Source organism: Bos indicus x Bos taurus, chromosome 2, assembly GCF_003369695.1.
Source record: "Bos indicus x Bos taurus breed Angus x Brahman F1 hybrid chromosome 2, Bos_hybrid_MaternalHap_v2.0, whole genome shotgun sequence".
NCBI classification, from domain to species: domain Eukaryota; kingdom Metazoa; phylum Chordata; class Mammalia; order Artiodactyla; family Bovidae; genus Bos; species Bos indicus x Bos taurus.
In genome coordinates, this window is record NC_040077.1 from 5,653,459 (window position 1) to 5,667,213 (window position 13,755).

General features: G+C 43.2%; 1 protein-coding gene across 3 annotated transcripts in view; it reads right to left on the reverse strand.

Moving 5' to 3' along the window:
- The window catches only part of MFSD6 (major facilitator superfamily domain containing 6), an 89,243-nt gene extending 76,922 nt beyond the window's left edge, over positions 1-12,321 (reverse strand). For all 3 annotated transcript variants that reach the window (XM_027555271.1, XM_027555263.1, XM_027555279.1), the window contains exon 1: positions 11,947-12,321. The gene's annotated coding sequence lies outside the window, so the exon portion shown is untranslated. The remainder of the gene's footprint in view (positions 1-11,946) is intronic.
- Positions 12,322-13,755: the final 1,434 nt, after the last annotated feature.

Genomic DNA, 13,755 nt, shown 5'->3' on the forward strand with positions numbered 1-13,755 from the left:
GAGGCACAGGGGAGGGGCTGAGCACGATGCCAAGGCGTTCCTGAGTGGGAAGTGAGACGGGCAGAGACTGAGCGCCTCCCTCTGCTACCGTCAAGCTCTGTAGCTTTGGGAAGGCTTCCAGCTTCTCCAAGTCTTATTCTTCCTCATCTACAACATGTGGAATACATGGATATTTTTCCATTAGGGTAGCCGTGAGGATGAAAAAAATGATGATGCCTGTTGAACTCTTAGCACGGCGCCCAATCTGTAAGAATGTATGCATGTTATTTATTTTGAGCATAATGGAGAGCCACGAAAGAGAAGAGGAGGGCAGAATGACCACATCTGTATTTTGCAATGATCGTCAGAGGTTCAGTATGGAAAGCAGATCGGCAGCATTCTGTTACTGCAACCTCTACTAAGGATTTCCTAACATTTGATCTTTTCTTGTACTGTGGCTCAATGGTAAAAAACCTGCCAGCCAATGCAGGAGATGTGGGTTTGACCCCTGAGTCATGAAGATCCCCCCACTCCGGTATTCTCACCTGGGAAATCCCATGGACAGAGGAGCCTGGTGGGCTACAGTTTATGGGGTCACAAAGAGTCAGACATGATTAAGCGACTAAACAACAACAACTGCACTTAACACTAATTGCAAATACTAATATCCTGTGATGGAACCATTGTAGCAGAAATTTATGAATCTAATGCGATCTTTTACAATGTCTGGAAATCAAATAAACTGGCAGTATTTTCCTGACTCCTTCCTCAACTTCTGGAGGTTGCTCTCACACCTGAGCTGTTGCATGATTTAGGGGTGATTTTACTGCTATTTTAATAGATATTTCCTGTGTGCCCCAACTAGATCATAAACATCTCGAGGGAAGAATTCAGGACTTAGTATATTGCCCTTTACTCTTACTGCTAAGTCGCTTCAGTCGTGTCCGACTCTGTGCAACCCCATAGATGGCAGCCCACCAGGCTCCCCCGTCCCTGGGATTCTCCAGGCAAGAACACTGGAGTGGGTTGCCACTGCCTTCTCCAATGCATGAAAGTGAAAAGTGAAAGGGAAGTTGCTCAGTTGTCTCCGACTCTTAGCGACCCCATGGACTGCAGCCTATCAGGCTTCTCCATCCATGGGATTTTCCAGGCAAGAGTACTGGAGTGGGGTGCCATTGCTTTCCCCACCTTTACTCTTAAGCTCTCAATAAATATTGGTTATCTTTTACAAACACCTGATGGCAAGATTCTAAAGGTTTTACTAAGGCTTAAAATGGCAGACATTTATTTTAGGAAGTGCAGAGAGAAGTCCCAGTTGCTCTCTTGGCTTTGACATAGCAGTGCCTCTTTCAGCCTCCCTTTCCTCAGTATAAAATGGAGACTGAAAACACAAACCCAAGTCAACTAACTCTCAGAGGGATTCTGGGGCTTAAATGAAATAATGTATGAAAAAGCAATTTTTCTAACTCAAAAGCAACATAGGAAAATTCGGTGGTGGTGGCTGTGATCTTATTCCAGGGTATGATATTTCATTACAACTCTGGGTCTTATTTTGCCATTACTCCAAAAGCATTCTTCCCAAGTGTTCTCGTGGTAATCTCTGGCACCACCCTTGAACCCTGGCACCCAGCTAGTATTTTATCCATCATTGCTCATGAATTTACATCCATAACCATTCCCATGACTACAGCCTAGCTGCGGAGTGGGGAGGAGGTGCACAGGCTCATTAGAGGATACATTGTTGGATTATGAACTAGAATAATTAAGTAAACCAGGCAAGAAATAACTATCCATTTAAAATACAGCCCCCTTAGGAACATTTTAATTATATTTGTAACATAGTAAATGTGAAAGAAAGGAGATGAAACTATCTCTAACATATTTTCCTTCACTTGCTAAGATGGTGAAAAGAACAAATTATTTTCATCTCAAGAAGAAGAGAGGCAGAATAGACTTTAACCTTAAATAAGGTTTTAGTGATTAAAGCCAAGTGGATTTTCACTTCTACTTTGTGAAAGACACACTTAAATATCAATTTTAAAAACTGTAATTTAGATTCTCAGACGTTATCAGCTATCATAGAAACAGATTTCTATTAATTCCTTTAAGGCTTTTGGTTAAATATTGTGTCAAGAGGTTACAGTATAAATTTGAAGCAAGGCCCAGAACCTCATTTCCTTCTCTCTCTCAAATAAACCTCCTGTCTTAAAACAAGCCCAGTGTGAGGTACAAGCAATGGTTCATAGTATAGCATGGAAAAAAATTGTTTAAAATTTTTTTTATTATCTTGTGAATTTATCCAAACCAAAAAAATCCAATCAGATCAGATCAGATCAGTCGCTCAGTCGTGTCCAACTCTTTGCGACCCCATGAATCGCAGCATCTGTCATCCCCTTCTCCTCTTGCCCCCAATCCCTCCCAGTATAAGAGTCTTTTCCAATTAGTCAACTCTTCACATGAGGTGGCCAAAGTACTGGAGTTTCAGCTTTAGCATCATTCCTTCCAAAGAAATCCCAGGGCTGATCTCCTTCAGAATGGACTGCTTGGATCTCCTTGCAGTCCAAGGGACTCTCAAGAGTCTTCTCCAACACCACAGTTCAAAAGCATCAATTCTTTGGTGCTCAGCTTTCTTCACAGTCCAACTCTCACATCCATACATGACCACTGGAAAAACCATAGCCTTGACTAGATGGACCTAGTCGGCAAAGTAATGTCTCTGCTTTTGAATATGTTATCTAGGTTGGTCATAACTTTCCTCCCAAGGAGTAAGCGTCTTTTAATTTCATGGCTGCAGTCACCATCTGCAGTGATTTTGGAGCCCAGAAAAATAAAGTCTAACACTGTTTCCACTGTTTCCCCATCTATTTCCCATGAAGTGATGGGACCGGATGTCATGATCTTCATTTTCTGAATGTTGAGCTTTAAGCCAACTTTTTCACTCTCCACTTTCACTTTCATCAAAAGGCTTTTGAGTTCCTCTTCACTTTCTGCCATAAGGGTGGTGTCATCTGCATATCTGAGGTTATTGATATTTCTCCTGGCAATCTTGATTCCAGCTTGTGTTTCTTCCAGTCCAGCATTTCTCATGATGTACTCTGCATATAAGTTAAATAAACAGGGTGACAATATACAGCCTTGACAAACTCCTTTTCCTATTTGGAACCAGTCTGTTGTTCCATGTCCAGTTCCAACTGTTGCTTCCTGACCTGCATACAAATTTCTCAAGAGGCAGATCAGGTGGTCTGGTATTCCCATCTCTTTCAGAATTTTCCACAAAGTGTTCAAAATAGGAAGTGAAATTTACTGGACATGCTGTTAGTGACGCCCTGCATTATTTGTCAAGAAGAGAAACAATATAAGGATTTAAGGGGGTCACAGGTTTGTAAAAATTAGAATCAGTGCAGAGTCATCTCTCTCTAAACCAAGATCAATAGCCAGATGCATCAATGAAACTGTTTAGAATAACCAAGCTCCTGAATAGGCTGGGTTTCCAATATTCACTGAACTTCCATAGCTGAAGCTTAGAAACCTTTTCCCCACTGAAATAATATTACAAATAGTGGTGGAACTCAGATGATGGAACCAACAGTGCTAAAAGTTACAACGTGCATAACTTTTCTGTTCAGTCGCTCAGTCGTGTCTGACTCTTTGTGACCCCATGAATCGCAGCACGCCAGGCCTCCCTGTCCATCACCAACTCCCAGAGTTCACCAAGACTCACATCCATCGAGTCAGTGATGCCATCCAGCCATCTCATCCTTTGTCGTCCCCTTCTCCTCCTGCTCCCAATCCCTCCCAGCATCAGAGTCTTTTCCAACAAGGGGAAATTCTTTCTTAATACTTTTCAACCTGTAATGTAAGCAACATGTCATGAAAGACAAGCCCACTCAGAGGTTCCCCATCCACTCTCCTCCATCCAGGAGCCACGGAAGTGGGCATGGAGCCACCAGCCACTTGCTTCCTCCAGGGCAACAGTTCTATGAAACTGTGGCGTTCCTGCCAGTGATCTTAGAAACCACTGAATAAATGCGTCATACATACATGTTCCACTCATTTCCAAATGTATGTTGATGCTACCATCATATTATCTTCTTCTCTAATAAATGTTTATGCAATTCCGATTAGCTTTCTGACATTATGCGGTTTCTCAGACAGGGGCCCCTACAAGGGCAATTAGCGTCAAGTCGGAGCCCGAGAACCATGGTGTCTGCAAACACCTTGGAGGTAATAGAACAGGTACTGCATTAGAAGAGGAGAGGAAAAGGAAAGTATGAAACCTGGTCAACACGAGCACAAGCCCAGTTATACTGGGAGCCTCGATTATCAAATTATTTACTATTTTAATGATTGTAAACACAATCTTTGTTTCTTTGCCAAGAAGTTAACACAGAAAAATCTTACCTTTTTGTTTCTCTTTTCTTATTTTTTCAAAGCATAAAACAAAGAATTTTTAAAAGGTTGATAATGAAAGTTGAATTATTTAGAGTCTTCTCTGTAAAGTACCACTGTATACTTCAGAAGCAATTTATACAGAATATATATGATTATAAAAGGAATTTCAATTCAATTAAAATGCTTTTTGACTTTTAAAAGGTTTTTTATTTTTAAACCTATGTGAATGCTTGTTTTATATACACAGACACACATTCATTTTTTTTTTCCAAATCTGTTCAGAAAAGGACTGACCTGAGCAAATACAATTATTATAGGACCATGAGTCTAAAATCTAGAAATACAGGAAATACTAAATACTAGAAACACAAGAAAATTAGACTGTGGAAAAATAAGAATTATACTGAGAAACAAAGAGACAACTCCAGGTATTAGTTCTATAACACTGGGTTAGGACATCAGCACGTGTGTCCGTTGTGTAAAATAATGCTGTATTTATAATGGGTGCTTGATAAATGCTTATTCAATAAAAGACTGGCTTAGTCAAGAAAAGACTTACTTGGCTATTCCGGCATTATTAGTCACTGAGAAAGTTACGAGGCTTAAAGAGTGTACAGTCTATACATAAGACATGGCATTCTAAACAAAAATTTATAGTTGCTTCTTTCTCAAACATGTCTTTTATGAGTTTACAATCTAGATCAAAATACAGATCTCACAGTTTAAAATACATTCTTCCATAGACATGTAGCTATCACCAATGACTTTTCCTTATACCCTCTAACTACACTATAGTTTAAAACAAAATTTTATATACTAAGCACATTCCAGCATATGTAATCTAATTTGTCTTGCTTTTTATGCTGTTAGGACTCTGTTGAATTCAGAGCTACCAAGTGCTATCAGTTTCTTTCAGATTTATTACCTAGCCCATTAAATAAGGCACTTCAATAAACATACCATACTAATACTTTTGAAAATGAAAATATTCAATGCTGGTAAAGATAAATATTAATAGGCACTCTCATTAACTGAGAGTAGAAGAAAAGTCTTTCTAGAAGGCAAGGATTTAAGTGTATGGATGTTTATCATAATGATGAGAACTGAAACAAAGTCAGTGATCAGCAATGGAAGCAGTTGAATTATGTATCTGAACATAAGAGAAAAAAAAGAAACTTACACCCACAGGATGGAAAACTGAACTTAACAGAACTTAAAATTAATAGATAAATGTTCATGAAAAAAAAAAAGCATTAAGTGGAGAAAAAGCAAGACACAAACCTGTATGTAAGAGTTTACATTTGTAAATTTTGTCCTTTATACAAAATATACTTTAGAAAAAGATTTGAAAATAATAGCAAAATGTTACTCTAAAAGTAAAATTAGGAGTTACTTTAATTTTTTTTCTTTTAGTTTACTGAATTTTTTTTCCCAACAAGTATCACTTTGAAAATACATATTTAAAAGGAATCATTTGAAATACAAAGCATCTGAGTGATAACTGGGACACCTTTGATCCTGCAGTCCCGGAAAGGTCACTGGGACTTGCTCAATTGAAGTCTGCCTATCACTGTGTGGGATCCTGCAGGAACAACTGAAAGGGCCAGTTATAAGAGCTTTGAGGTGCTCTTAAAAGATAAAACATCTTCAAAATAGGGGAACCTCATTTATAGGAAATAAAAGGTAAATGGATATCATTTTTACACTTTTGAAACTCTTTTATTCAAACTCTCTCATAAAGGTGAGTTTGGGTTCTATCTGTTCATTAAACACAATTTCCCGGGAATCATTTTCAAGCAGAAGAAGGCACGCCACAATAGCTACAGAAGCTGGGCTATGCTGGATTGGATCAGTGCATTTCTGTAAAAGTCATAGAGAGTTAGTGTGTCACTTTGTATGGTTCTGCTTTAAGTGTTTAGTGTGGGGGCTTTGGGCTTGGCTCTGCTGAGAAAGGCTTTGGTTACCTTGGGCCAAGGGTATTCTACCTTAACCTTGTCCCTAAAAATGCCCAGAGCAGTTATAAGAATTGAGCATGTGGCTCACAGGGAGGCAGTCCTCCTCCTCTGGGAGTCCTGAGCTCTGCTGGCCCCGTCTCCAATCTTCACTCCATGGTGGCCATGTGGAAAGTGGGGTAGGAGCACCTGCCCCACTCTACGGAACCACTTGGGGCTAGGATGCCAGCCTAGGCTTTTTGCTCACTTTCACTGGACACAATTCATCCATAAATCAGACTTGTTGAGACAACACCAGTTCCTCTTTCCAGTTCTTCTTTTATCCCCCGCAAAGCCACACCAGAGCTCTCTCGGCCACCGCTGATTCACGGCGTCCCATCTCTTTCTCTCCCCCAAGTTCCACTCTTGGTCTCAGATCAAAACATTTCCTCATTCACAGTTGAGAAAAGAGTCATTCAGACTTGGACTTCCCTGTTTTCTGCACATTCTCTGAATCTGTCTCCCCTACTCAAACACAGGCCAGGACAAATGTCAGAAAAGATGTCTCAGCCCTGCTTTCCTCAATCTTCTTTTATATCTCTGGAATATGGTTTTTCTAAGAGCCTAGTATTCTTCCTATCTTTGCCCCCATCCTTTCCTATTCTTAATATTCAGCGGGACCACCAGGTTCCATGGTAATACAGGCCAGTCATTCACATTTCCAAACCTTAACATCTCTTCAATGTAACGGACAAAGGGATAAAGGCAGATGAAAGCTACTTTCACTTTTTTCTTTTTTTCTTGCCAGGCCTCAAGGCATGTGGCATCCTAGTTCCTGACCAGGAACAGAACCTGCACCCACTACAGCAGAAGCACATGGTCATAACCGCTGGACCTCCCGTGAAGTCATGAAAGCTACTTTTATTACACAACATTTGGGATATTTTTTGTTGGTGCTGAGGTAGGGGTGTGTATGTGTGTCTGTTCGCATATGCTATTTAAAGCCACAGACTAGCAACCAGAGTTGCAATAGCTATAGCATAATATAGACATATATTAATATACAGGTTCACAGCTTAGGTGTTCCACATTTTTTATTTGGTTTGGTTTAGTTTTCTATTTGGGCTGAGGGCCCATAAATCATTACCTTAGCAAATGACTCTCATAGTTTTCAAAAGTGCCCAGCCAACTAACTTAAATGATACCATTATACAAAGTAGCAAATAAGTATCTTATAAATACAAAGAAGGAAAACCAGCTACAAAGCAAATGTTACTGAAACCCAACAATAGGGCTAAGTACTGGATAACATGTCATTCAGGATTTAGGACAATAAATCAAGCTGACACGGGCCTTCTCACCCTCCAAAATGCCAGTAAAGTATAATAATGGCCACAGACAGCTACTGTTGGGTAATTAACTGTGGAAGAATCATATCCAAGTGGAATGTTCTGGATGGAGACATTAGGATGTTTTCTTTGCCCCGTGCAGAATTCACAGCAGATATATATGTCTGCATTTCCCAAGAATCCAAAATGCTGTGTCCTGGAAAATAACACATTCATTTTGCTCTGGGGAAAAGGTTTTACCCAAACTGGCTTTCCACTAGGGTAGGATTTTGCACTTGATTTGTGGGTTTAAAGAGGACCTACTGAGCAACAAAGTTTCCTAAATCAAAAGACGGAGACTTCCCTCAGACCAAAACAGAATTAGAACCCTACACGAAATGTTGGATGTCATCTAAAATTGTCAGAATATCTCTTATGCAAAATAATTTTACAGTTACCCTTTTCTCAGGATTGCCTATTACATTTACAATGAACCAATCTTATTCACTTTTCCTTCATGTAAAAAACACAAGGAAGAACGTGTTTCCTTGATTCTGAAAACCGTGAATGCATTTGATTCTGGATTTCTAAGTCTGAGCAGGGAAATGTATTAATTTTTAAGAATTCTAAGCAGTGTTTTTTATTAGTATTATATAAAACTAAGCCAAATTGTGGGATTGTATATATACCCATCAGACAAGATTATCTATATATACACATATGTATGTTTCTAAACTATATGTGTATGGATATATATATATATGTATGCATCAGATTAGATTAACTTGATAATAGCTTCCTGCTCGTGAAATTATGTTACTAAAAATAATTACACCTGTGAAGTCATTTCATAGACATGACACAGCAGGTAAATTTATATCTCCTACTCCTAACTTCTGGGCTTCCCAAGTGGCTCAGTGGTAAAGTATTTGCTTGCCAAGGGAGGAGACACAAATTTGATCCCTGGGTTGAGAAGATCCCCTGGAGGAGGAAATGGCAACCCACTCCAGTATGCTTGCTGGGGAAATCCCATGGACAGAGGAGCCTAGCAGGCTATAGTCCACTGGGTTGCAGAGTCAGACACAACTGAGCGCACAATGCACGCACTCCTACCTTCCACATAAAGACCAATTATGCTTCCACAGATAGCCACCACTAGCAAGAGCAGGAAGAAATCCTTACCACCCTCTCCAGCAGATAACCTAGGGTGGGTGTGGGCTTCCCTGGTGGCTCAGTGGTAAAGAATCTACCTGCCAATGCAGGAGACATGGGTCTGATCCCTGGTCCAGGAAGATCCCACATGCCACAGAGCAACTAAGCCCACGAGCCACAACTACTGAGCCTGTGCTCTAGAGCCTGGGAACTGCCTCTGGGGCCTGCGTACCCTAGAGCCCTGCTCCCCACGAAGAGAAGCTGCTGCGGGGAGAAGCCTGTGCACTGCAACTAGACAGCAGCCCTCGCTCGCTGCAACTAGAGAAAACTGCAAGCAGCAAAGACCCAGCACAGCCAAAAAATAAATTAAATTTTTAAAAATTGGGGTGTGTGTACCAAAGCATTCTTATTATGGAGGAAAATCGGGCATACTATAGAATATGCTATAGGTATTATTAGAAAAGATAAAACTTAGTCATCCAAGATTCATCACCCTTTGCTCCCTTACCTGCAAATTCCAGAATACCACCTTCCTCTTTGACATCCTGAGTCCCATGTTTCACTCCTCTAATATTACAGAGTTTAGGCACATTCACTTTTTTCCTTATTTTCTGTTATTAAGTGAATCAATTCTACTCTTTTTATTTCTCTATTTAGTTTATATAATAAAAGAACAAGTGCCTGTTGCAAAAAAAAAAAAAATGTTTAGTAAGCCCAAAATAACTTTATAAGGTAAAAAGGAAAAGTGCCCTCCTCTCTTTATCATCTGAACCCACTTCCTTCAGGAAGCCACCTGAAGAGACAAGGTATATGTGTGCTTGTATGCAGGTCTGTATATAAAGATCTTCTGCAATTTCCTTTTTTCACTTACCATATCATGATTTTTTTCCTAAGATAATGTGCCAAAGCAGTTAACAGACACATTTACATGTAGTGCACTTCCTTTCCCTACAATGAGACTGCTAAATCAAGATTTACTGAATAGCAAAAGAAGTAAAACAAAAAACCTCTCGGTCTAATACTAACATATCTGGTTATGATCATTTTTACACTTGCCTTCAACATACAAATGGTGAAAACAAACGGGTGAATGTACATGCATAAATACATATGCACTATAAGTATGTAGATTATCTTACACAGATAAATGTTAACATAGTAATGTATGTATATTGAAATGAAATTAATTTTCAAAGGCAAGAAGCAAAGGAAGGCACCCATGTAGGTGGTGAGGCTTCTGGGTCTTGAATAGGGAGGGACACCGTGTGGAAATTTCCTGGGCTTTGGAGGCAGAGACACAGGGTCAAATTTAACCCCACCTCCTACAGATTTTGTGGTTTTTGTATGTCTCTTAACCATTTGAGCTTCCTTTTCATCATCTGTAAAATGGGAAAAGATTTATCTTACAGAGTTTTAGAATTTAAGTGTTTAAGATGGTGCCTTGAACATTCTAAGTGCTCAAAAAGTGCCTTATTACCGTTAATAATCCAGAAACTATATATTCTAGACCTGGTGACCTGATACCTCATATCACCAAATACCTACAAACCCTGCTATTTTGTTTATCTTTGTGTTTTGGTTTGGCTTCATGTTTTTATATTAATTTTATTCATACAGACACAGAAAATGTCTTAGAAATAAATTACTGTAAACATGCCTAGTAGCTGTAATGCATTATCGAAATATGATCCTTTCTCCTCCTAGTCCCCCAGGGTATCTTGCTCTGGGCTCAGTAGCAATTTCCAAGCCTCCTCCTTAAAGCAATCCTAAGTTTTGCTTACAACTTGTGACAAACGCAAGTCATCTGAGTACCACAAAATCACTGAAAATACCTCTCATGTCTGCTGATGCCCAGCAGCTTCAAGTGTCAAAAGCTGACCTTTCCAGTGAAGCTGCCTCCTGGCCTCCCCTTTCACTTGCCAAGGCCATCAATGATGCACACGTACACCTGTGGCAGACCAGTGGCCACGTCTCAGGGAAAGAAATGCCCTGCAGACACCAGGGGCCTGCTTTTATCACCTCCTTGGTCAACCGGACATCCACCACACCTTTTGCATTCATTTACTTTTGAAGAGGTTAGACTTCCACAAAATCCTAAACTTCTAGAACAATTAGAGAGAAGCTTGTCCACTATACTGTTCAACCATCTCCTTTGACAGGTGAGAAAACGGAGGCTCAAGATGTGACCCGTCTGACGACATACAAATAATCTAGACACCAGTTGGGATTAAAACCTCAGCTCTCTAAGGTTCATTCCTATTACTGACAGGTATGGTTTTATCTGTTCCAGTAGCTCTGTCAAATGTTTACTGAATATTGTCGGATGAAAGGAAACCTTCTTGGTTGCGAGTGTGTGGGAGAGGAGAAACCACACCGTGTCCTGGCCTTAAGGGTAATCAATCCACCTGCCTCTTCACGTGGGGGTGGATAAATGAAGGGGAAAGTTGCATCTGGGATTTTTCACCATCCTACTTAAATTTGTAGGGGGCTGTGTAGAAGATAAACTGGACCCCAAAGGCCTAGAAACCCCTACTGTTACCTCAAAATGGCTCTAGGGACACGTTAGGCCAAGTTGAAGTAAAAAGAAGCACAGAGGTGGTGTATTTCTTCTAGGATGGTAGTAGGCAAGGGAAAGAGGGCTTTTTGGGGTTTTTTCCCCCTATTTGTTCACCTGGGGGAAGCAGACGCTGTCAATTTCCTCCTCTAGCCACACAAGCGTCTATGTATCTGTTCGCTGGCTGCGTGCTGGTTTTCGCCAACGATGTTTATGGCAAGGGCGCGAGTGGGGCTGGGCCAAAAAGGGCCTGGACACTGGGGCCCAACCTCACCCCGCACCCCGGCTGCTGCCGGCGCCGGGCGAGGGCTCCCTTGGGCAGCGCCTTTGTTTTCCTGACTCCAGTTACGTTTGCGGAAGTGCTGCCCGCGCCGGGGTGCCGGCTATAGCCGGCCCTAGCACCCCAAAAGATGACAAACGACTGGGGAATCCAAGGGGAGGGAGACAGCAGCGGGTGATCGGGGCTGAGAGCGGTGACACCCCTCGCCCCGACGCCCGGGCTCTGGACCCGTCCTCGCCAGCCGCCCCCCCTCCGCACAGCAGGTGTGCGCGCCGCAGGGGGGGCTCCCCGCCCTTGGCTCGGCCCCCGGCGCTCCGGGCCCCGACTCACCTGCGGCGGCGGCGGCGGCGCTCAGCTGCGCGGGGCGCGGGGCACCATCTCCCCCCGGCGCGGGGCGGCGGCTCTGGGCGCCCGGGCGGCGGCTGTCGGGGCGGCGCGCACCATCTCGGGCGGATAGCCGGCTCCTCCGGGGCTGCGGCGGGGGAATGCTAGCCGGTGGGGAGACCAGGAGCGGCAAGCCGAGCACACCGGCCGGCCCGACCTCCTCTCTCTCTCCCCTCCTGCCTCCTCCTCCCGCCCGGCCTCCGCCGCTCGCTACCGGCTGGACCCGTTTCAGGGCCGAGCGCTGAGCAGCCGCCGCCAGGTGCAGCGCTCCGCCTCCTGCGGCGGCGGCGGCGGCGGCTGCGTCGGCGGCAGCTCCTCCCGGCTTCCCGCCCGCCTGGGCGGCCCCGGGGGACCCGCGGCCTCAGCCCTGCCCGGGAATCGCGCCGAGCTGGTGGAGAGGAGACGCGAGGGTCGATCCTCGGGTCCCCCGACCCCGGCTGAGACCCACCCCCGATAAGGCGAACGATGCGGGCCTAGCTCCGGGGGGATGGGGCGGAGAGCGAACGGAAGGCTGGTTGGGAATTGTAAATATCAGCAACAATCATAGCCATCGTTTATTGAGCGTCTATTAAGTGCCAAGCAGAATGCCGACAGTATTAACGCGTTCGTTCTGCGTCTCTAGACCGACCGTGGCCTGGCCAACAGTCCTCAGGTGACCCGGGAGAGAGGAGCTGGGCAGGAGACAAATAACCAGGGTGGCAGGACTCACCAGGGAAGGGCCGAGACTGAAGCAGGCTTTCAAACTGAGAAGGTGCTACCCGAGTATCTCGCTGAAGAGATAACGATGTGTGTTGCATCAGAAATGTAATTAGAGTTGTATTTCTGGCTAGACATGCAGAGAGGGTGGGGAGAGTGGAGTTGGCTGTAAAAGGTATTCCTTCAGCAGGCATTTTTGGCTGTAATAGGTATTCCTTCAGCAGAAGGAATTTTGGGGGCGCCTGTGATGGGCTTTTGGGGTACCAGATCCTGCTCTCAGGGAGCTTATGTCTTGTTCTGGCAATAACGACAATAATAATGACAGCTAACATGGATGAATGTTTCTCATATAGGAAGCTCTGTTTAAGTACTGTTTAAGTTTTACCGTAATCCTAAAAATATAGGTACTATTATTCCCATCTTACAGCTGAGGACACCAAGGCTGAAACTGAATGTGACCTACCTAAAATGACTTAAATAGTAAAAGGTGAGAAGCCATTCATGTCTAGAGTTTTAGCTCTTAACCACGAAATCGTACTGATGAGAATTTTATAGGCCACGAAGCTTTAGGGTCAGAGGCCTAGAGCTTTAGAATAAAACAAAGTTATGCAGTCACCGTGGCCCCTCCTGGAATCTGGGACTGGGTACCTGAAGCTTATGCTCCATTAGCCTCATGATGAACCCACTTGCAATACAGATAAAAGCGAAACAACGAAAGGCACTGGGTGTTAAAGCCTCATGAAGGAGATGGAGGTGGTGATCGGACTCTGAAAAGGACAGGCTTTGGTCTGGTGTGGCCTATAGATGGCTTCCCACGCAGAATTGGGAACTGAAGAACTACAACCAGTTGGTAGCTGTCATAACAGAATTATCATGCTTCTTATCTGTCCCAATATTAAAGAAGCAACCTTTGGAAAAAGAAAAGGAAGAAAGTGAACAAACTCCAGGTCTAACATGATTCAGTTTCTCTCCTGTGTATGAAAGGAAGGCAGGAAGGACCTGGGTGGGGTGTGGGGGATTGTTCTTAATCTAGAGCTGCCCAGAGGTGGTTCCATGTTG